The following is a 24,568-nucleotide window of genomic DNA, read 5'->3' as shown; positions in this document are numbered from 1 at the left end:
ATGCTTCTGCCAAATGCAGAGGAGAAAAAGGATGCAGGGATTTGCGTGCGCGTGGATGTGCATGTGTGCATGCATGTACATGCGTGCACACACACAGACACACACACGCAACTTCTCACCATCACCATCCAGGCAATCAGTCCCCAGCTGTCCCTGACACCTTCTGAGTAGATCCAGGTGCTGAGCACTGGTAGCATCAGCGTTCACAACTCAACATTTAGCTGTAGGATGGTGATCATTTGTTGTTGTTTCAGGGAGAGAACAAGTGTTTTTTGAGCACTTATTATGTGTCAAGCAGTGTGCCTGGAACTTTTAGCACTTCGACTCATTGAATTCTCATAACAACCCTATGAGGTAGGTTTTAAATATTCCCATTTTGAAGATGGGAAAACGGAGGTGCAGGGAGTTTAAGTAATTGGGCCATAGACCTTTAGCTACCAGGGAAGGAACAGAGATGGGGATCAAGCTTAGGTCTTTCTCCAGCGCTCTTTCCAGTGAGCACAAGCTCTCTCTGCAAGCAGGTAGCAAATACCTTGAAGGCGGAGCTGGTGTCCCAAAGCTTTTCTCGATCTTCCCTTTGCTGGAGCAGAGTGGTTGCTTGACAAGCTCTGAAGGTTGGTGTGTGGGAGACAGACACTGTCATCCCGGGCCTGGAATTGACCCTGTCACAGGTAAATACAGGTAAACACAAGGGTCTAGGCCGTAGAAACACTGATTGGACCATGACAGTAGTCACCCTGAGCAGCCATGGGTTCTAGTCCTGCATGCTGGGCTGCCTTCCGGGGCTGCCCTAAAACACAGGGCTTCCCACACCTTGCATTAGTCATGGTCTTAGCCTGAAACGCTTGCGTCAACCCATCCCTATTTCTTGGCTTTTAGCTTCCTGACTCATTTTCTCATTTTGGCCTGGCCTCTTCGGAGTCTTGACCCTCTGATCTATTTCCCGACTATGACCTCTTCCGTCTCCCTTGATGACATCGAGCATCAGCCTCTGCAGTGGCATCTCAGGTGGCCCTAGAGAAGCACACTCCCTCTGACCTTGTCCCTGAGCCCCAGATCTGGATGTGGCCAGAGGTGGGTGAGCAGCAGAGCGTCCAAGGACTAGAATCTCCTGTTTCCTGGCTGGCAGGGAGAGCGGCAGCGGGCAGCGCAGGTTGAAGGCCTGTCCGCTATAGGCTGGACGTGCCGCAGCCACCAGCTAGCCAAAGTCACCAGCAAGAAGATGGCTGGTTGGCCTCTCTGCCTTCTCCTCCTGCCTTCTGGGCTGGGATTTCCTCAGCCTCAACCCTGAGCCTCTCTCCTCCTCTCCATGCACTTCATTCAGGCTCCAATGGCCTCCCTGGCTGCCACCACTGGGTGAGACACTCCTCACCTAGGCTCCCCCAGCACTTGGAATTTCCCTCCCATCGCGGTGCCTGGCCCTCAGCACCATCACTGCCCAGACGCTGGTCTGTCTTTCCTCAGTCTGTAAGATCTGAGAGGGCAGACACTTGTTCACCCTTGGATTCCCAGCACCCTGTGCAGTGCCCGGCACACAGTAGGGGCTTACTTGATGTTTGTTGAGGTGGGCCCATCCTCAGAGCACTCTCTCCTCTCTCCACAGGGAAAACGTCCCAAGCCTGCTCATTCTTTACGCAGATGTCCTTCAGCCCTCAGAGGTAGCCCTTCTAGACCCTGTGCTCAAGACAGCTTGTGTGGGCCTCTCTGGTGGGGTAAGTGTGGGAAAACAACTTCCCGTTGCCATGTAATCATGCCCTGGGATGGTCACCACAGCCCTGCCAGCCCCCAGGGGACAAGGCTCACGCCTCGCCTCGGCCCAGACACCAGAACCCCGTGGGAGGCCTAGGGCGGGTCCGAGTTGGAAGGGAGACAAAAGCAGAGCCCACGGGAGACCCAGTGGTTCCCAGGGCTGGAAACTAAGATGGCGCCCACCACGAGGCTGCGAACAAGGGCGGCCAGGCAAGGTGCCTGCGGCCTTGTCCCAGGCCTTTGGGGCAACGTGTCATCACCAAAGGATCAGAAACCCGTACTTTGGGAACTTGGCAGCCGGGCCTGGGTTTTTTGTGTTTTCTGTAATTATTTCCCTTTTGTTCTCCCTTAGTATTTTAGTAAAGCCCTTTGTGAAAATGCCAGCTGGTCTCAGCTGTGCTAAGTGGAATGACAAAGGGGTGCTCTGTGCATGCTTGGCCCTTTGCTTTAACGGAGGGATGTAGCTTAGTGGCGGCAGCAAAGTCAAGGAACACCAAGGGCACAGGGAGGCTCTGGGGCCACAGCCAGCACCTCGTGTCCAGCAGCCTCACTGACACTGAACTTCCTTCCAGGCTCTTCCAGACTGGAAGAGCTTTATTGAAACCAGACGGGCTGGAGGGCCGGCCAGCTGCTTTGAGGGAGGGCATTTGTTCAGATCCCAGGGTGTCCAAAGCTCTCGAGAAATCCAGAGGCCGGGCACCTGCTGTGCTCCGGCTACCCAATCAGGGGCTGTCCTCCGAAGCTGGGGGTCCTTGGCAAGCTGCTTTCCAGGAACTGAGCCTCTGAGCTGGTACCATAGCTGCTTCCCCTTTCTGCCCTCACAGCTCAGGGCCCTTGCTAAGCCTTGGTCCCCTGCCTGCTTGCTGCCTACCGGGGTGGACACAGTGGGTCCCTTCCCAACTGCTGGGACCCCCCACATCCTATTTCCTGTGACTATTCCCCCTTTCTCCTCCTAGCCCCTCCTCTCTTTCCCATTGTGTCTCCCAGCTGCCCTGGTGCGAGGCCCCGGGGAGACTGTCCTCAGGAACAATCTCCCCTTTCTCTCTGTTGTGTAAGTGATACACGAGGAGAGGAAGCAATTTGTAACTAATCGGCTGTGATGTGGAACAGAGCTTTCTGAGAACTGGAGAGTCTGTGACAGCTCCGGGCTGTCCTGCCTCTGCAACAGCTGGGTGGCTTGGGTGGCAGGTCAACCTTCTCCTCCCCCACTCCACCAAGGAGGCCTGAGGGATGATGGCGGGTAGTAGCTCCCGCCGGGGTAGTACCTCTTGTGTTCCAGGCAAGCAGCAGAAGGGAGAGGGATGGGCAAGGACTAGCTGAGGCTGTGCAAGGAAGGAGCGTCAGGCAGGGATTAAGAGCCTGGCTCTTTCTAGCTGCGTGACCTTGGGCAAGTCTTTTCAGCTTTCTAACCCCATCTCAGAGACTGGTTGTGTGGCTTGAGTGAGAAAGTGGAAGTCGATCACATAGCAGAGTGTCTGGTACACTGTGAGTGTTTAATAACTTCAGCTGCTATAATCATTTCCTGGGGAGAGGGGAACGAGGTGGGCCAGATTACCCCCACTGAGCTTCAAGCAGACCTCGCCATGGTCACCATGGTTACCACGGATGGCAGGAAAACCATCCCAGAGGAGGCAAGGCTTCTGGGTTATTCTTCTGCCCTTCAAGGGGTGGAGCCAACCTCAGAGACCTCCTTCTCCACAGAGTGGGAGAGGATGGGAGAGGAGAGGGCGCCCACATCCATCGGGCCCCTTCTCTGTACCATTCACCTAAGGAGACAGATGCTCCCAGGTCATAGACAATCACAGGTAATTATGACTTAGCCTCTATAGAACCAGAGTCAAGCTGCAAAGTGCTACGGGAGCAGAAAGAGTGGGGAGAAGGCTGCTGGTGCGTGTGCGTGCATGTGTAGGGATGGGGGATCAAAATCAATATTGGACCTCCCTGGCCTGAGAATCCTGACCGTCCCTTCCCCCAGACGAGGCACCCACCCAGAAGCTGGAAGGGGAAGGGAGATGGGCCCTAGAACCAGGGCCTAATGCTTCCTGGGGAAGGAGGTCTTAATGCCCCAGCCACTTCATCAAGGTGGCAGTGTGACAAAAGTCTTCTGCAGGGACTCCCCCAAAGGAAAAACGTCCTGCCTACTTTCTGGGTAGTAACTGAAGGACTTCCTAGCACTTGATGGGGGTGGGGCACTTGGGGAGAGGTAGAAGAAAATAGCAACCAGAAGCCCCACCCCCACGCCTCACCCTCAGAGCACCATGTCCAGAGGCTGCGGAGTCTGGGCAGCCAGTCTGTCTTCCGTTCGGCCTCCCAGAGCTGGCAGGGGACGAAGGACCCAGACTCTTGGCTCGGTGCTTCCCCAGTGTTGGGAGCCCAGGGGGTGGCAAGGGGCTTCTGTTCTCGTCAGGAATGACGTTGTCTGTTATGGGGCGAAAGGTCAGTGGAGACAGTATAGACTAAACATCTCATAATTGGAACGGCGTGGATCTGGGTGAGGATTGCTGTGAGGGCCCGTATCTGTTCCATTTTAATGTCATCCCTAAGAGTGTTAGTCCTTGGTCAAGCTGTCATTCTGCACTTCGGAGGGAGGGGGCCAGGCCGGTGAATCGGCAGGGCTCTGAGCTACAATGGGAGAGAGAAGGAGCTGCGTCTTCTGTGGGTCCTTCGCTCATTCAGCCCTGCTCAGTGCCAGCCCCTGGGCTCACTGCTGGGGACACCAAGACAGCGATGGTGCTGGAGGAGCTTCCGGTGCAGCGCAAAGGGCTTAATAATGCTGTCTTAAACAATACTAAGTCTGAGCAAAACAAAGCCTCCAAGGCCGCTGCTGCAGGCCCGTGGTAGCATGCGGGTGGGCGGCTCTGAACCTTAGATGGCCATCTTCTCGAGGGCATTCAGACATGTGAGAGAGTGTTCCAGAGACTTTCCGGGAGGTCCACAGAGGACAGAAGTAAGGCTTCACATGGAGAAGGTAATGCTTGTGTAGCATCTCACAAGATGAATGGAAGTTTATCAGGAATCAAAGGGTGGAAAGAGCATTGTAGTCAAGGGGAGTACCTTGGTGAGGTATAGATCCTTTGAGGGACATAGAGGAATCTGGTGCGGCTGGACTGTGTGCAGGGTGCGGAGGGTGTGCATCTGTACCTGGAGATGAGTCTGGAAGGGAAGTCTGGAGTCAGATTGTGAAGAGCTTTGCAGGTCATACTGGGAGCTTGTAGTTTATTCTTCGAAGGGCTTCAAGGAGCCACTGCAGGTTCTTGAGCAAGGGGGTGACATGGCCAGATGTGGAGGGTTGGCCTGGAGGCAGGAAGACCAGATCTGTGCTTATCATAGAGTTGAGAGAGGCCTGAATCAGGACAGTGGCTGTGTGAGGAGACGGGATGGGACCCAATGCCACCCAGATAAAAGAGTTCACTTCCCAGCCATCTCTGGAGCTGGCAGTGACTTTATGCCTAAGTTCTGGCAATCCTTGCCCCTTAGGGCTTCTTAGAGTTTTGGGTGTACATGGAAGTTTGGGGTTTGACCTTTGGAAAGTCTCCTTAAAGGAAGAAGCATGTCTTACTTCTCTATCTGCCAAGCTTTTGCCTGGAACTTGAATATGATGGTAGGAGCCCTTGCAGTCATCTTGCACCTTGAAGATGAGTTGGAAGGAAACTGGGTCCCTGAAAACTTTGCAGGGTCTTCATAACAGCCCTGGCCTATTTAACTCCAAAATTATTTCATGTGAGGAGAAAATTAATTTCCATCTTGTTTAAGTCGTCATTATTTTGCAGTTTTCTGTTAACACATGTGCTATTCCACATTTTGCCTTATAAAGGTGAGAACATGAGTTCCACAGTTCTATATGAGTTTTATGGAAAAAAGACTGCTATCGTCCATGGCTTATCCTGGAGAGTGAGTCAGATTACTGCTTCCTAGGGAGAACTGGCGCTCTCCAATCCCCTCTCAGTTCGAAGCAGGCATGGGGAGGCCACAGTTAAGGGTACAGATGTTGTGGGCCAGCTGAGCTGGACCTGCCTCCCCAGCCGCATCCCTCTTTTCCCAGCTCTCATCTTCTCCCAGAGAGCACAAGAAGGAAACTGTGCTGGGGACAAGGGATGCAGAGGGGAGCCAGATTAGTTACTCTTATGGTTGGATTCCCAGGGGTGGAGGAGACAGAAAGTCTAGCAGAGCTTTCAGCAGACAGACAGCGGACCTCCAGCTGGCCCCTTGGGCCCCCGGCTCTCTTATGAGTCAAAGAACACTTGGCTGCTCCTCCAAAGATCTTCCTCTTCCTCCAGCTCCCCTCATCTTGGAGAATACCAGGGGCCTCGAATCTATAGCTCAAGAGACCCTAAGGGGGCAGAATTGGCGCCTGCCTTGGGTATTATGTGGTGAAGGTGGGAGATGGGAGTGGAGATGGAGCTGACAGCTGCACTTTAACTCTCTAACTTTCCAGCTCTAGCTTTAGACCAGAACAGCTCTGGTGAGTCCAATTCTCCCCAATTATGAATCAAATGATCCAGATGATGTCATATACTGTGAATCACTTCCCTTCTTTTCCAGGAACCTGCAGGAGTTCTCTGGAACCCATATTTACTTAGCACTTGCTATGTGTCAGGTCTTTTGTACACATGTGCGATCTCACTCCATCCTCACAATAGTCCTGAGAGTCGGCATTGCCCCATTTTAGTGATGAGAATGATGAGGCACCAACAGGTTAAGTAACTTGCCTTAGGTCACCTAGCCAGTAAGTGACGGAGCTGGAACTTGTCAAGTGATACTAGACACGTGACCCCAAAGACCAGGTTTTTTTGTGCTGGACAGTGCTGGGGAGCCCCAGTGGCAGGGAGGCCTATTCTCAAAGTCACAGAGGGCAGTTTCCAGGTATCCCCAGACCTAGATCAGGGTGTGAAGGAGGGTCCTTGGCATCCTCCCTTTCCAGCCCTGCTGCCTCTCACCGCATCTTACCACCCTCTTTTCCTCCAGGCTCATCTTCACGTCTTATTTTCTGTATGCAAAAGGTTTTGAATGACAGTGGATTTGTGATTCGGCCAATAATAATACTAATGAACCTTACGGAGATTTCCTGATTTCAAAACCCTTTCACATACTTAGTGTGCTGAAAACACCCCGTGAAGCAGCCAGATGAGGGGATGGAAGGGACTTGTCCAGGGCCACACAGCTATGAGCGTAGGGGTAAGGACCAGAACTCAGTTTCCCAGCTCCCACTTGGTACTTGGATAATGGCAAATACCATATGCCGCATGGAGTCTGACCTCTGACCTCAGACCTCTTAGCCCTTTTTGAATGACATCTGTCCTATTCCAGGCCCTGTTCTAGGTAGTACTGGGGGAGAGTCCAAGAACTAAGCCACTTTCAGCCCCTGTGATGTTCAAAACCTGGCAGCACTAGGAGGAAAAGCTGAGGAGTCACCCCTAAGACCAGAGCCAGTATAAGCAGTGATGGGTGAGGGGGTCTCAGAAGAGTCAGTTGGAGGGATCACTCTCCGCAAGTGTGCCGTATCCCTCCAAGGACCAAAAATCTTCATAACCATGTGCCACATTCATGAAGCTTGCTGTATCCTAATACCACCTACACTAGTATTTGTTTGTTTAGATTGATTATTTTAACTTAAAAAAAATTTAAAGGAAACTTTATATCACTACCTTAAATAGCAAAGTAACTGTAAAAATAAATTAAATTATAGCTGAATAATGCCAGTGAAGACTCTGAGCCTAAGGTCTGCTCTTTTTTGTTAAAAAGGACATTTAGCAAGTGTTAATGAGTTGTTAGAGACACATTAGCCCCTAACTGAGGCTTTCTTTTTAACTCATTAGAAGGATGGAAAGAGAATTGGAAAGGGGAAAATTTTCTTACTCCATGACTCCGTACTATTAAAGGCTAGCTAAAATCATCTCAAACACACCCCAGATCATCTCATATGCTGTCCATACTTTGAGAACCCATGGCATAGAAAAATGAACATCCCAATCCCATAGTCAGGGTAGGTGTAATGTCTGGGGAGCAGACTCTCACTGGCAAGGAAGCCTCAAGTCATGTTCTCTCTGAAAAATAACAAAAAGGCAGGCTTCTCAGTTTTGGTACATGTTTTTCCAACTTGCAAAGAGTTGTGTGTTGTTTTTTTTCTTTCCCCAAGCATATGAAGCTCACAGCCTTATGCAGCCCAAAAGATCTCTGGGTAATTTTCCTCTCTATTATGGCTGCAAAAACTCATGTAGAGAAGGTCACAGGGCCCATGCAAGGTCATCCAGCAGGTTACCCCACAAAATACTTTGCAAATGCTTGGTGGTCCTCTCTAGTCACCCTGTCCTCAGGTAGGTGAACACAGCATCACTTTGTGTGGGAAGCCTGTCCTGCATTGTAGCAAACCCAGACCCTCAGAGGCTGGTCCTGGAAGAAGAACTTCTGGAAGAGCCATCCTGTGAGTCTGATCTCTGCCCTGAAACAGGATTCACCTTCTCATGGGGGTCTCTCTGTTCCTGATGCCCTCTGCTCCCACATTTTTGGTCCCAGTGGGCACTCAGGGGAAGGAAGGACAAAGGAGGTACAAACACTGAGGGAAGGGGAATGGCTCACTGTCCAGAGCCTGAGATAGACATCTGCCCTCCAGTGTCAAGGGCCTGGGATGGGGGCCTCAGTTCCTGGCCTGTACCTGCCTCCATGAGGACAGCTCATCTGCAAGCCTACCACCTAGGGTTCCTCCTACACTTTGCAGTCTCTTCCTGGTCCAGGTCCAAAGAACCCCATTCCCAGGCCTCTGCCTGGCCAGGCCTTTCAGCTCAGGGTTGGCTCTTGCACCAAGGGATGCAATTTTCATAACTGGTCTCAGCAATGCTTTCCCTTCCATTGAGACTCACCTCTTACATTCAGGGTGTGGCCTAGGGGTATAAACAGTCACTCTGTTTTAATTAAACAGTATACAGTCAGCCCTCCGCATCTGAGGGTTCTGAATCCAAGGATTCAAATAACCACGGATTGAAAATATTCAGTAAAAAAAAATTCCAGAAAGTTCCAAAAAGCAAACTTGGATTTGCTGCATACTGACAACTATTTACATAGCGTTTACATTGTATTAGGTATTGTAAGTAATCTAGAGATAATTTGAAGTATATGGGAGGATGTGCATAGGTTATATGCAAATACTATGCCATTTTATTTTATTTTATTTTTAAAAATATTCATTTATTTATTTTATTTATTTGGCGGCATGAGCCAGGTCTTAGTTGCGGCACGTGGGATCTTCATTGCCCCATGCGGGATCTTTTAGTTGCGGCATGGGGGCTCTCAGCGGAGGCATGTGGGAGAGTTCCCTGACCAGGGATAGAACCTGGGGCCCTGCACTGGGAGGGGGAAGTCTTAACCACTGGACCACCAGGGAAGCCCCTACGGCATTTTATATACGGGACTTGAGCATCTTCGGGGGGTCCTGGAACCAGTGCCTGGCATATACCGAGAGATGACCACATATCCATTGTAGAAAATACGAACTAACATAAAGAATAAAATAAAAATCACCCAACCGTGTCACCCAGAGAAAACCTCTATTAATATTTTGTTTTATATTCTTCTAGATTTGTTTTCTATGCACGCATATCTTATCTCTTATAAAAATGGCATCGTATTGTTTGTAGCACGCTATTCTTCATTTTATCATATTTTGGTAATGTCTTTTCATATTAGTAGTAAAAATTCTACAGCCTTGCTGCTTGAAGTGTGGTCCAGGCACCAGCAACATCAGCTTCCCCTGGGAGCCTGATGGAAATGCAGAATTTCAGCTATCACCCCAGACCTGTAGAATCAAAATATTCATTTTAACAAGATCCCAGGGATATTCTTGTGCACATTAAAGTTTGAGAGTGCTGTAATGTGGCGTCATTTTTAATGGTTGTACTCCCAGGGAAGACTTATCACTGCGTGATTAAATTTTTCTTTTCAAATCTACCTATAATTGGGCATTTAGGCAATGTCTAATGTTTTCTCCATTATTAACAGCGCTACAAGGAGCATGCTCGCATCCCTTAAATTCCTAGGATTTCTGGGTCAAAGCCTTCTGATGCTTATTGTCGAGTTCCAGTAAAGCTGTCCCGTTCCTCCCTGCAATGTCCAAGATGATGAGATCCCTACACCTTGGCAGTCCTCAGTATCATCATTCTTTTACACCTTTGCCATCAGATCTGGGAAGGTCATGTCTCAGGTTTGTTCTGGATACATTTCCTTGGTTACTGGGCAGTCGAGTGAGTTCTCCAAGTGAGTATTAGCTGTTTGCATTTGTTCTGGCTGAGTGTCTGCTGGGGTTTTTTATACGTCAAGCCCACCGAGATAGTGAGAGATGTTGCCAGTAAGGGCTTCAGGGACGGTGGCCCCAATCCAGTCCTGGTGTAAAGTCCTGTGCGGACACTCCTGTTGCTGCTGCTAGAGGGCACAGTGGGCTAGGGCCAAACTCAGACCCCGCCTGGCTCTCTTGTGGGCCCCAGCCTCATGCTGTGTCCAGACCCCAGAGCAAATGCCCAGCCAAGCCCCTGCCTCCTGGCCCGCTGCGGGCTGGGGACTGGCTGCCACCCAGGATGATGTTCTCAGGCCTGGCTGGGCACCCCACAGTTCCCCAGGCAGGCAGGCCTGCCAGGTGTGCTGGGGGGAGCCAGCGAACAAGACAATTCAGGGAAGTGACCCTGCCGCGTTGCTGAGCGCCTGCCCCAGCAAGCATTGTGAGCCGCCCTCTGGCCACCCTTGCTGAAGCTGCTGACGGGGGCAGCAGGAAATGGCGCTTACTCAGCCCCGGCTGCACGTTTGCTGCCTCCCTCCGCCCAGCCTTCCTCCCAGGCACAGCCTGCCCAGCCAGCAGCTGGGGGAAGCAGGGCGTGGGGAGGAAACTGGAGGGACCCCCCCCCCCCCCCGTCCCCCACCACCCCCAGGCGGAGCACCTGCGCTCTGCCGGCCCTGCCACCTGTTGCCTGGCTGGGCATGAGGCCTGCCTGGGGGCCTCTGTGGCCAGTCAGGCTCGGGGCTGGGACGTGGGGTGGGCCCTGGCCCCGGGGGCAGGCAAGCTTAGAGTGCCTTCAAGGACCCCGCCTTGACATCTACTCACTCACTCCCCACAGCCACTGGGATGCATGTATTATTATTTCCCTCTAACAAACAAGGAAATCAGGCTCAGAAAATGAGAGTAATAATAGCCTAACCTAGAGATCGCTTGTTCGGTGCCAGAAACTCTGAACACTTTGCAAATGTTAACTCATTCAATTCTCTCGAGAATCATGGCTACAACAGCAGACCCATTTTCACTGAGGAAACCGAGGCGTGGGGAGGTGAAGGCACTTGCTCTAGGTCACATAGCCTGTGAGTGCCGGATCCAAGCATCTCACTCCAAAGCGCACACCCTTCCCCACCCTAACCACCTGCCCACAAGGTGACCCGCCAAGCTCCAGACCTGGCGGTCAGTAGCAGTGGGGAAGCTGGGAGGGGCCAGCCCTTAATTAGATTGTTTCAGCACTGGCCCCGCCCACACACAGGAGCACCCACCACGACCCTCATGTGGGCTGCTCAGTGGGAGTCACCTGACCCTGGGCCTCTGTCTCGCCATCCTCTTCTGTGTCTGCTTCTGTCACCAGATGTCCTCGGGGACCGTCTCAGTGGCTGTGTCCTCTGGCTGTCTCTATCCTGCTTCTTGACCCTGACTCTGCATCCATCTGGCTCCTCTCTCTGCAAAAGGGGCCGAGAGGGAATATGCATGGAATGTGGCAGACCAGTTGTGGCACCAGATGCCATGGGCATCAGAAAAGCGTCTCCTGGCTGGGAGCTGAATGGATGGAGGATAAAGCAGAGGGAAGGGAGCGAAGAGCCTGCTCAGGGGCTGGGGACCCACGGGGCAGGTGTCTGGAGGATGAGAGGTGCCGGCTCCCCAGAACTAAGGAGGGTGCAGCAGCCCTGCACCGCACATGCCCAAGCTCCTTTCACCTTCAGCAGGGGTGGTGGTGGCCCTAGGCTGTCCCGAGGGCTGCAGCAGCTGTTGCTGCTGATGCTGTCTGTTGGCTGAGGGTGGGGGTGGGAGATACGGGGGGCCCGGAGGAAGGAGGGAGTTGTTCTCAGAGTGAGGGTCTCTGCATAAGCCTGTTGACAAGCTTTCAAATCTGCAAGATGGGACTTTGGGTTCTCAACCAGATTCACTTCTGTCCCAAGTGGGGCTTAAAGCCAGACCTCCAGGCCTTTGGCAATCAGGGTGGGGTCCAACCACCCACTGTTATGGTAACCTGTATCACTTAGGACTTCACAGAAAGGCCTAAAGCCTGCAGCCCCCGGGGGCCAGCGGCTCAGAATTACATGGCAATGGGCAAGCCCATGGGTGTGCCAGGGAGAACCCTACGGGGTAGGGCCCAGAAAGGGTTTGGCCCTGCAGCTTCCTTCCAGCCCTTGCCTCTTCCCAGCAGTGTCTCCTGGATCTGGCCTAAGTTGGACTTCAGCCAAGCTGGCTGGCCTCCAGGTGGATTTGGGTCAGACAGCTGGGATGTGGTGTTTCCCGCTCTGAAGAGATGGAGGCTGGAAATGGGGCCATGGTGGCTTTGGAGCCTGGAATGCTGAGCCTCTCAGCCACAGATCTCAGCAGGATGGTGGGGTCACCAGTGGGTGGAGGTTGGTTAGAATGTCTTTAGTGAGGTTTCCAAGGGAGGGGATGTGTCAAAGGATCAGAGCCAGGTGCTCCCCATAACTCCATCCGTTCTTTATCCGGGTGACCCTGAGACATGAGTGGTCCCTTGGGAAGGCCAGCCAGCTGGCCCTGAAGGCTCCTCCCGTGTCCTCAACCCATGGCTCTCCCTCATTCAGGAGAATACTTCCTTTCCTCTCTGAGGTCGGGTCAACCTGCCCCAGGGTAGCATCAGGCACTGTTCACTGGCCTCATTTTGCATGTCCCGGTAGACTTGGTCATAGCTGCCTGGACTCCTGATTCCAGCATAGATGGGATAGCTCAGTTCCTCAAGACAATCTGTGCTTGGCTTTATGGGGTGCATGTGAATAAGAGCACAGCCCTCCCCCCGCCCCCAGCTGCCAGCTTGGAGGCCCATGTCAGACATGAGGCTGTCCTGCTCCTTCCCCTTGGTACCCGGCAGAATCGCTCATTTCCCCACTCTGGGCTCCCATAGCACAAAGCACTGACTGCATGAAGCTACCTAAGGAGCCCTTTCATCTTGACACTCTCCAGCTCAAACATTTGCCATGGCTCCCTGCTGCAAAAAGCCTTTTGCACTTTTTGGCTGCATCATCCCCTAGGATGAACCCTCCAGAGAATCCTTCCCTCCAACCAAGCCATCCCCAAGCCTTGCCCCAAACTTGGCCTGAAACTCCCCCTTCTCTACTCCCCTGCTCAGGCCAGACCCTCTTCCTGGAACACAGCTCCATGCCTATCTACTGAAATTCTACCCACTCTGCAAGGCCTGGGGTCTCCTGGTGCCCTGGGAGGCTGATGGCTCCCAAACGGACATGAGAGAAACTTCCCTTGGGGCCCCAGGTTTCCTCTTCCACCCCCTCCCGTGCTCTCCAGAGCCAATGGCTTTTGAACAACTTCCATCATATACTCCATAATGTAAATCAAGCAGCAGTTGAACCTTCCATTAATGTCCCATGTGAGTACACATGAAATGTGTCATTGTATGCAGATGAATATATGTACGTTCAGGGGAAGATATAAGGCAGCATATGTGCGTGGGGAGCTGTGTGGGTTTGGAAGTGTGTGGGAATGAATGTGCCTCTGCTTGTGTGAAAGTGGGTGTGTACAGGTGTGTGAATGTGTGTGCACATGAGTCTGTGCAGGAGACCCTGTGCTCGTGTGCCAAAGCATGTGCTTTGTGGGTGTGTGTGTGTACAAGGCATGTGCTCACATCTGCAGGAGAATCTGTCTGTGCATGCAGGTGTCCGTGTCCTGGTGTGCTTCCTTCTGCCCTGCCCACGGGTACTGGGGAAGGCCAAGGCCAGGCAGTGTGCCTTCCATGCGCCACCCACCCCCAACTTCCAGGGGCATGAGGAGGGGGCTGCACACTGCATCCTGACTTTTGACAGAGATAAATGAAGCATTCCTGTGCGGTTGCCCAGCCATAGCAATGAGCAGCTGTGAGAGGCAGGGGTCTGGCCCCATGGTGATCTGGCCCCTGGCCTCCAGCCCTCAGGACCCCTTGTCCCCCACATAGCCAGTAACCAGGACTAGGAGGGCTCAGGAAGGGTCCAGCAAGAGGTAATGGCTCTGTTCTTGTCCCAGGCAATGGGAACCCTCCCTGGGCCTGTGAGAAGTGGCATATATTGGATGCTGGAGGTGGGGACAGTGACAGGGCCAGAGTACCTGGAGAATGCCAGGGCTATGTTCCTCTTTCCTCTGGGGAGTGAACTTTAGAGGAACAACGCAACAGGTTAATAATGCTGAGGGAGCGTCCATCTGTGTGAAGCCACTTTAGGTGGAACGAGAAGCTACAGGTTTAAAATGCAGCAAGGAAGCTTAGCCTAGACCCAAAGAAAGAGCATCCTTCATTGACCAAGGCCAAAAAAATCTACGTCCGCAAAGATCCCCCAAACAGGATCCAGATCCATCCACGGGGTGGTGGGGGGGATCGGAGGCAGGAGACTGGCTGGGTGTCCTCTGCAGCTCTGAGGGGGCCCAGAGGGGAGTTTGGGGAGAGGATAAGCCAGGCGCACTTCTGGACACTGCCCCTAAGATCTCTCCCCTCCTCTTCTCCCGCCAAAACCTTCTTATCCTCCACTTCCTGTTGCCCTCCTCTCACCTCCCAGTGGCTGCCCCAGCCTTGCCCCCAAAGTGGCTTCCTCACTCCCTCCCTGCTGCTCCAGAATTCGGGAAAGAAGCCACAGATTCTCCCAGCAGACCACCCCCAAAGGCCCAGCCCAGTCCCGCCTGCCTGGTCCCTGGAGTGTAGCCCTGGGCCTCCACCCACAGGAACAGTGTTTAGAGGCCCAAACTGGGAGGGGTGCCTCGGGAAGTCAGGGCGCTCTGGGAGGGCAGGGAGAGGGCAGGCCTCGGTGGGCACAGGCTCCCACCAGGGTGGTCCTGAGGGAGCCAAAGCCAACTGAACGTGAGGGCGTGCCCTGGGCCACCACCTCTGTGCTGGGTCCCCCTCCTCTGAGGGGCTTTGGGGCCCCTGCCTTGCCTTTCCTGGTGGCTTCCTCTTGCTCCTGAGGGAGTGGCTGTGGGAGAGGACACGCAGAGGTGCTGGGGAGGGTGTGGAAGGAGGGTGAGTGCCCGCTACACCCTGGGCTCCCCCCTCCTCCTTCTGGAGCCCCCATGCCTTCCCTGGGAGGTCTGACCCAGGCGAGCTCAGGGATGTGGGGAGGAGGTCATTCATCATCGTTATTTATTATTTCTTATGTAACGGGTGTTATGAAACATGGGACCTTGTACCAGGCACGACTGGGAATGTGTGAAAGATGGTCCCTACCAATAAGAGCTCCCCACGGGAATGAACAGGTGGGCCAGGAGCCATCAAGCCGGTTCCTACAGACCAGCCTGGAACGAGGGGCAGAGGCTGGGCTGGGCTCGGCAGGAGGTGGTCAGCCTGCCGTGATTGCCTGCTACCTCTGGGAGCCTCGAGGTAGGAAGGGAGCTGGGTTTGGGGCCCCCTGCACCACAGCAGGCTCGGATCAGCTCTGGCTCCAGGGTGGCCTGGGTCACAGCTGGAGTTGTCACAATATTGACCCAGGAGGAGATAACATCCAAAGGGCTTGGAGTCCCAGTCGGATAAGGAGGGGGATGTCACCGGAAAAGATCCCTGGCCCCCAGGGGGATCAAACTAAATGGGGCTTTAATAGGTCTCTTCCAGCTCAGATTTCATGGGTAATTGGAAGCAGGTCTTGAGTTGAGCAGAGTGGGCTGGCCTAGTGGCCTGCCGGGCGGGTGCCGCCTCCATGTCACCCCACACCTCCCACTGAGGCCTCATTAGGGGCTTCTGGACTCCGTTTACTCTGCTTTGGAAGTGCTGCTGTTTTAACCCCTTCAGGAAAAGAAGGTGGAGAAGTGGGGAGTCTGAGTTGGCTTGGCGGGGGTGGGGGTAGGAGAAGCATGTCCTGAGCCAGACATGCACCGGGCCTTCATCCATCATTCATTCATTCAACAAACGTACATTAACATTTAAAGCTGGCAATAGCCCTTTAAGTTAGAACCCTTACATTTTTTAATTACAAAAGAGGTACATACGTGGGGACTTCCCTGGCAGTCCAGTGGTTAAGACTCCGCGCTTCCACTGCAGGGGCCACAGGTTCGATCCCTGGTTGGAGAACTAAGATCCCACATGCCATGTGGCACGGCCAAAAAAAAAAGAGGTACATACTTGTTAAAATAAAATTCAAGTAATATCAAGGTATATTAAGTAAAAATTGCACTCACTGCTCTGTCCCTCCCTTAACTCCCACACTCCTGGATAACCTCTGTCTACAATTTATTGGATGTCCTTCCAGACCTTTTCAATGCATTCTGTGCTACATCCTGCTGTTTTCATTCAACAATGCATCGTCAATATCCCTCTAAGGCAGTAAATAGAGTGTGGATATTCCTCACTCCCATTTTAAAGATGAGAAAACTGAGGTTCAGAACAGTTTAATGGCTGTCCCAGGCTGCACAGCCAGGCCTTACTCTCATCTTGCCACAGCTTCCAGCCCCTTCACTGCAGAGAATGGATATGATGGAGCAGAGACTGGAAAACCCCTGAGGAAGGGCTGAGGTGGGAGAAAGGGGCTGGGGTGGGAGAAAGGGGCTGGAGAATGAGAAGGAAGCAGCAGGCTAGGGAGGGGTACGGGGTCAGTGCTGTGGTGCCTCTCCTCTAGTGTCCCCCAGGAGCCCATGCTGTACCCATGCTCAGGGTCTTGGGGTGCTGGAGGCCTGGGCTGGGCAGGGCTGGTCACCTGGCAGAGAAGGGGTTTTCAAACCAAACCTAGCAAGAGGGAAGGAAGGATTGTATTTCAGCCCCCAATGTGCCTGGGGCACATACATTCCTAGGCTTGAAGGGATACTTCTCACCTGACACCATTGGTGGGTGCTGGCCACTGCCCCTGCCCACCAGTGCTGACCTGATGGGCCTCCCTCTAGGGCTCCAGCTACCTGGCCTCCAACATATCCTCCTGTGGAGAGGGCGCTGCCCCTTATCCCAGCCAAGGCCCTGAGCAGCCAGGACCAGCTCCTACTCACAGATGGCTTGGGGCACCCCTCAGGGAGGGGACTGACGGGACAGGCAGGTGGGAGGCCAGCCTGGCCTGTGCCTCAGGCTGAAGTTGTAAATAAGACAGGCTCTGAAAAGGTCATGACCCAGAGGCCTCCACACCAGACACCTAGCTTTCCTCCTCCTTGCCTGGGACCTCCAAGGGAGGGAACACAGAGGATGTAGAGGAAAGAAAATATCAAGTGTTCCTCCAGGGCAGCACACATACTCTCCCCCAGCCGTATGCATGGACGCACACACACACTAATGCAAAAAGGAGAACTTGGCCGAAGTGTCGCACAACTGCCCATCAGAGATGGCTTAAGGAATGCTGCCTGTAGAAGCAGGGGCAGGGCCGCCGGCCCAAGAGCTCTCTATTCCTCAGACTGTCTGGAAAAATGCTCCCACAAGGACCACCCAGACCTTGAAGGGGATCACAGAGATTCTCCCACAAGGCACTCAGACCAACTGGGGAAGAGGACACCGATTCACTCACTTTGCCAATATCCTTGGCTAACTTACTCTGTGCCAGGCACTATGCTGGGCCTGGGAGTACAGAATGCACCTGCAAGGCTCGACCGGTACCAGGCACCAGTGGGCATATGGGGATGAGGGGCCCTTCCAGCAAGAGATGAGCAGGTCTCTCCACATGGGGTTGGCTGGGCAGTCACTGAGGGGCTGCAGAAGACTCTTTGGCCAAGCTGAGGCCACACCTAGGATGCGGACCCTCGCCCTGGACCCTGCCCCAGCTGGTGCCTGAATAAAAAGAGCTCCGGAAGACCCGAGTCTCCTCCCTGCCCACAACCCACCCACCCCCACAGTTCTGGCCCTGGCTGGGGCCCCAGAAAGAAAATCACCGAGGAGGATTGAATGTCAATTCACAAACTAATCCGATCAGTGCAAACAGCTATAGCACATGCTGTTCCCTGCGCCGTGGCCCCCTCCCCTGCTCCGCAGACCCTGGCGGCTGCTGGCTGACAGGCCCGGCCCCTGCCTGGCTGCGAGGCCAATTACAGCAGCCTTAATCACCATGGTGGCGGCGCGCTAACAACTGTCTGCCCGTCAGTCTCCTTCCCAGGGTGTTGGGGGGGGGGGGTGACCCCTCACAGCTCTCCTCGAAGGAGCAGGAGTGTGAAACTGGATCCCAACAACAAGCCGGTGGCCGCCGTCCAGGGTAACGCCTGACTCCTCTCGCTGCTTGCTGGTCTCCTGTGTGTTTGCCTGGCTCCTCCTGGCCCCGGGGTGGAGGGCCCACCAGGACAGGCCTGGAGACTGTGCGTCCCCTGAGCACTAACGCCATCGCTCCCTCCCAGTCCCAGTGGTGCTGGGGAGGCAGGCGCTCCCGGCCAACCAGCGCAAATTAGGTGCCTGGACATTGAGGTCTGCTTGGCATTTCCTGTGTTGGCTTTGGCTGGTGAGGCCAGGCCAGTGGGCCGCCCTCTTGACCTGAGCCGAGTCAAATAGGCATGTCCAGAACTCTAGAGCCTACTGACTTCTGCTCTGCGCCCCACAGGGAATCCTGTTCCGGAAAAAAAGATCACCCCTCCCTGCCTGGGTTCCCACTGAGCTGCCTTCCCTTGCCTTGTAGGGTGCTGTGACCGCCCGAGGCCTGGCCGGCCCCCAACCGGCCTCATCTCACTCATGTTCCTCAGGCTGAGGGATGGAGCCCAGGGAATTGGTGGATCTCTGAGCCTTCCAGTGACTCCTGGATGTGGTGAGGCCCCTCTGCCTGCAGGCCAAGGTTGGGGTTCAGTGGGGGGCTCTGAGCACCTCAGATCCCTTGCTCCCATCTGGCTGTGGAATAATTAATTTTCTTAGCTCAAGGCTTGTCCTTTGACTGGACTACAAGGAGCCTTAGGCAAGGAGCCTGCTCTGGGTGTCAGCACCCAGGTTCCAGCTTGAGAACCCACAGGAGCTCCCTTGTCCAACCCCGGAAGGGCCAGCTTCACCTGCAGGCTTCAGCATTGCTGGCTCCGGTTCCTCAGCCCATGTTTTCTTTGGCTTTGGGTCTCTGGGACACCAGATTGTCCAAAACAAGATGACTTCGTGATACTCATTTTCCCAAACAAAAGAGGCTGCAACACAATCAGGTTCTTTGTGTGCAGTGCGGTCCCCAGCTGCTCCCTCTCCAGTTGCCCCCATCCCTGCCCCACCCAGGTTCCCTTGGGGCATAGAGCACTCCCCATTCCCAGTGGCCAGGGGTCTTTGGTCTAGGATTGGACCAGGCTGGGCAGAGAGGGCAGACCCAAATCCCACCCCCATAGACCATCACTGGTCCACAGCCCTTCCCCCTCTCTTCCTTTGGGTGCCAGCAGAGCCCCTGTGAGAAGAAGCAGGAAATGGGAATAGTCTAGAGCAGCGGTCCCCAACCTTTTTGGCACCAGGGACCAGTTTCATGGAAGGCAATTTTTCTATGGACTGGTGGCAGGTTGGTGGGGTTGGTTCAGGCGGTAATGTGAGCGGTGGGGAACAGCAGATGCAGTTTCCCTCGCTCACTGCTCACCTCCTGCTGTGCGGCCTGGTTCCTAACAGGCCGTGGACCGGTACCAGTCCATGGCCCGGGGGTTGGGGACCCCTGGTCTAGAGCACAGGGTCTAGAGTTAGACACCTGAGTACAAATCCCAGCTGTACTACACACTAGCTGTGTGCCCTGAACAAGGTACCAAATGACTGTGGAACTCACTTGCCTTGTCAGTAAAATGGAGACAATAGAGGTACCTATTGCCTGGGGTTTGTGAGAGGAGTCATTGGGCCTAGCCTATAGTAATCCCTCAAAAAACGGCTATCCTTTTGCGTGGGATTGGCTGAGCAGTCACTAAGGGGTCTGCCAAGTGGTCCTGGGCCAAACTTAGGCCACATCTAGGATGGAGACCCTGAACCCCTACCCCATAGATGCTTCCTTGTTCCCAGGCCAGCTCTGCCCTGCAGTCTCTCTGAGTAGGCTCCAGACCTAGGCTGGCTCTCTCCTGAGTCACTCTACTGCATGGCCATCAACGACTTGGCACCTCAACTGGACAGACGAGCCCGGGGGCACTCACAGATTGTTGGGTACATGAATCCCTGCTGGTGGAGGCCTCCGTCTTTCTCTAGGGAAAGAGAAGTCATGGACAAGCAGCCTTGGCTCCTCAGGGCCAGGCGCATGAGTGCTCAGAAATGCGCTAAACGTGTGGTGAAGGAAGGAAAAGGCTCTGGATTTCCTACACTGCTCATGGGACACAAAATAGAATGGTTGCCAGGGGCTGGGGGGAGTGGACAGTTACTGTCTAATGGTGCAGAGCTTCAATGTGAGAAGATAAAACGTTCTGGAGATGGTGATGGTTGCACAAGAATATGAATATAGGGATTTCCTTGGTGGCGCAGTGGTTGAGAATCTGCTGCCAATGCAGGGGACATGGATTCAGGCCCTGGTCCAGGAAGATCCCACATGCTGCAGAGCAACTAAGCCCATGCGCCACAACTACTGAGCCCATGTGCCACAACTACTGAGCCTGTGTGCCACAACTACTGAAGCCCGCGCACCTAGAGCCTGTGCTCCACAACAAGAGAAGCCACCGCAATGAGAAACCCGCGCACTGCAATGAAGAGTAGCCCCCGCTCGCCGCAACTGGAGAAAGCCCACACGCAACAGCAAAGACCCAATGCAGCCAAAAATAAATAAATAAATAATTTTATAAATAATTTTTAAAAAGAATATGAATATACATTTAAAAACAAACTTTATTTTAAAAAATGGTTAAAATGGTGAATTTTATGTTATGTATATTTTACCACAATTTAAAAGAAAAAAGAGGTCATAGAAAATACATCAAAATGTTCTTAATGAATATTTTTGAGTGAAGGGATTACGGGTTGATCTTTATTCTTTTTAGTTTCCGACATTTTGCCCCTAGTAAATGAGATTTTTTGTTTGTTTGTTGTTTGTTTTAAGGAAGCTTGCTTCAGCATCTGCCAGATGTGTGCGGGGGTGGGGTGGGGGGGAGGCTCGGTCCAGCTGCAGTTGGAAAAAATGAGGGGAGAAGCACAGCCTGCTGGGCGAGGGCTGGCTCAGAGAAGGCCCAGGGTCTCCCCTAAGCTCTCGCTCCCCCCTGGCTGGCCTCTTTCTCTGCCTTCCCTTCACACTCTGCGCCTTGCCCAGGGGCCTCTCTGTAGGAACAGTACAGTTGCTAGCCTGAAGGGGCTGTCCCAGCCATAGTGGGAATGCGGGCTCGGGGCTTTCTCAGATGGTCGGTACCGGAGAAGCCTTCCCAGCTGCTGCTCCGCCCCAGCCCAGCTGCAAAAACAACAGCCCATACCCAAAGCCCTGTTATTGCAGCCCAGAGTGTTGCTTCAGTGTGCAGCAGCAGGAGTAGGGATGGGGCCAGTCAGCCCTAAAGAGACCTAGGGAGATGGGAGGTTCTCCTCCTGCTCCGCTGCAGGAAACTTGGTCCCAAGGTGTAGGGGGAAAGGGCTTTGGGAGGCCTGGGGGCTGAGAGCCAACTCTGCCAGTGGCTTCCCTGGCTCCCTGGGGGCTGTGGGGGGTGGTGGTGGAGGGGGGCAGGAAGTCAAGCCACTTGGGAACCCGCTGAGCCAAGCCGTGGGCAGGAGGCGGCACCACCGTGGCTCCCAGGCAGGCCAGGGCCAAGGCTTTCCCACGGGGTGCGCCTGGCCACTGGGCTCCAAGGATGCATCCACCCCAGGCTAGGCTTGTGAGCCCTGGGAGGTTTCCACTCAGGTTTCCCTTCAGGGGGTAGGGTTTGGCAGGGAGATTCCCTTACCCACCCCCCAGCGCCCTCAGTTGTGTGCAGGGCATCCTAGCAAGGCTAGGGCACAGCTCTCAGAGGACTGCCACTCAGCTTTCTCAGCATCAGCTTTAGTCTCATCCTTTGGCTCCTTATTCATGTGACAGGGTAGGGACACAGAGCTTTATATCCCCAAGATCCTGAAGACCTCAGGGACTGGTGGGAGTCTGGCCCATTTGACCCCTCAAGACCATTCCTCCCACTACAACATGAAGGATATAGACGTTGTGGAGTTAGGAGGCACTGTGGAAGTCACTGGAGAAGACCAACCTGGGTTAGAACCTAAGCTCTGTCTCACTGGCTATATGCCTGGGCATGGCATTTAACCTCTCTGAGCCTTGGTGCCCTCCAGTGTAAAATGAAGAAGTTAACATTTACCTTGGAGAGACTTGGACGGTTTCGATGTAATTAATACATAGCCTCTGGCACAACGCAGGTGCTTAGTAAGTGGAGGACACTGTGATTCTTATTACTCAAGCCCTAAGAAGTGAAATTAGCTGATATTAGAAAGAACTTTCTGGGACTTCCTTGGCGGTCCAGTGGTTAAGAATCCGCCTTCCAATGCAGGGGATGCGGGTTCGATCCCTGGTCAAGGAGCTAAGATCCCACATGCTGCGGGGCAACTAAGCCTGCGTGCCACAACTACTGAGCCCACGTGCCTCAACTAGAAAGCCCACGTGCCACAAACAACAGAGCCCGTGTGCCACAACTAGAGAGAAGTCAGCATGCCACATGAAGATCCCGCGTGCTGCAACTACAACCCAATGCAGCCAAAAATAAATAAATAAATATTTTTAAAACAATAATTAAAAAAAGAAGAAAGAACCTTCTGATCTCAGTACTCAGTTCAGTTCTTCCCATCTGCCGCATTCTGCACAATGTAGACAGCACGCTTGAGAAGCCTCCTTGCCTCTCCTTTTTCCACTCTGGTCAGGAACCAGTTAATCAACCTACCCTCTGCAGTTAGACAATCACTGTCTGTTGTTAAGGATGTTCCTGGCCACAGGCCTCAAACCAGGGATAGAAACTATTCCAGGGAAAGAAGGAGGGGAGCCAGATGGGAGACGGTGGGCCTTGGGTCCCTGCAAGCCACCAGCAGCCTCTGCCCGTAGGTTAGTTGCTAAGTGTCACTTATGCCCCAAAAGTGGTAGGAAGTGCTAGCACCCAGGACCCAGGCTTCCTGACTGGGCTGCCCCAACATGCAAGGTCTGTAGCTGTTCTGAAATACTCTCAGGTAGTTACACTAACTGATTCATTCTTGAAGAGAGGAGTTATAGAAATAAAAGCTAGCATTATTTTTGTCTGGACTATCTGGTCTTCAAAATTCTAAGTACACCAGAATCACCTTTTATTAGAGATTTAAAAAATTCTCTTGATTATGGGTATGGGTATCCAGACCTACTGCTTTAAAGATCAATAGTAGTACAATGTCTCTGAATCTTTAAGATCACTACCCTTTATCAAACGTCACTGTTATTATCATCTCCACTGACAGATAACATCACTCAGTTTCAGAGGGGCAGACCTAAGATTTCAACTGCGATTTACATGACTTCCAAGCCCAAGCATTTAAACATTTAACATTCCATTACACTGCTACCATAGCTAAGAGGATAACTGTGGGCCTTGGTCTCCACATTTTTTCCCCCAGAATCACAGACTATTTGATTCTGTCTACCTATGTGCTTGGTACAATTCTCACTTAGGATGGACCTGTCAATTGTGGAATAACTGATCTCTTGACCAGAGCCAGCCCACTTCATAGGGGTCTTTAGAGACCAAAAGAGATAAGGAATATGAATATCTTTAACTAAAAGGCAAGATCCTCTAACTGTAAGGGATGCTGCTGCTTATTGAGTCTCCCCTGCTACAGGGGCTATTTTCCAATATGCAATGTGGTGCTTATATTTATTTATATGCTTGATAAATATTTGTTGCCTATTGAATATGTTGTTCTATGAAGAGCAACTGTTAATACAGTCTTAATAACAATAGTGGTCGTAGTTTCTTCTAATCACACTCTCTGGGACAACCACTGTGTCTGTCAGTAGAATTTCCCTCCAAATTCCTAGCAACGAACCACATTTAAGTGCCAGGGAATCTCAAGAACAAAGCCAGTTTCCAAAAAATATAAATCCACATTTAGACCAAGACTAGCTTCTAGTCTAGCAGAATCAATCAAATAATAATAAACTTCTACCTTAGCTGAGAATAGGGTTGGGTCCCTTGGAGGACAAAAGAGAAACATAGTCGAGGCTCTAGCAACTCAACAATTTAAGCCAAAGGGGAATATGTTGAGAAGTCCAAGGGTGGCTCCACCTTCAGGCTCCATTTGCTCTTTCCCCTCTCGCTCTAGGACTTGGCTCTGCTTACTTCTGCTTCTCCTGGAGCAGTTGCCTGACTTTCTCCTTCAGACAAGCTTTTCTCCATGACGCAGGAAAGCTGGCCATTGATAGTCCAAGCCAACTTCCCTAGAGCAGATTTAGAGGAGAGAAACCTGCTGTCTTCCAGGTCTGTATAGCAAATCACAGGGAAGAACTGAATGGCTTTGCAAAACCAGCCATCATGGAAGTGGGTGACTGACTAGACCTGGGTGGTGTGCCATCCCTGCGGTGAGGGGCCATGCTGGGCACCAGGAGACCCTGGGATTGACAGTTTCACCTGAATGACATGGGATGAGGAGGGGCAGTTCCCAAAGGAAAGGGGGTGCAGGGCAGACAAAAACAACAGGTGTCCACTACAATAGCACTTGTTCTCAGGTTGCGTAGAGACATGACTTATCCACCAAAACAATCAGAGAAGGATAAAAACAGTAGTGCATTCACATGCCCAAGCCTTGAGTCAAAGCCCTTCAGGAAA

The sequence above is a fragment of the Stenella coeruleoalba genome (assembly GCF_951394435.1).
Source record: "Stenella coeruleoalba genome assembly, chromosome: 2".
Classification (NCBI taxonomy): domain Eukaryota; kingdom Metazoa; phylum Chordata; class Mammalia; order Artiodactyla; family Delphinidae; genus Stenella; species Stenella coeruleoalba.
The sequence above is the reverse complement of the archived record's forward strand: the minus strand, read 5'-3'. Positions refer to the sequence as shown.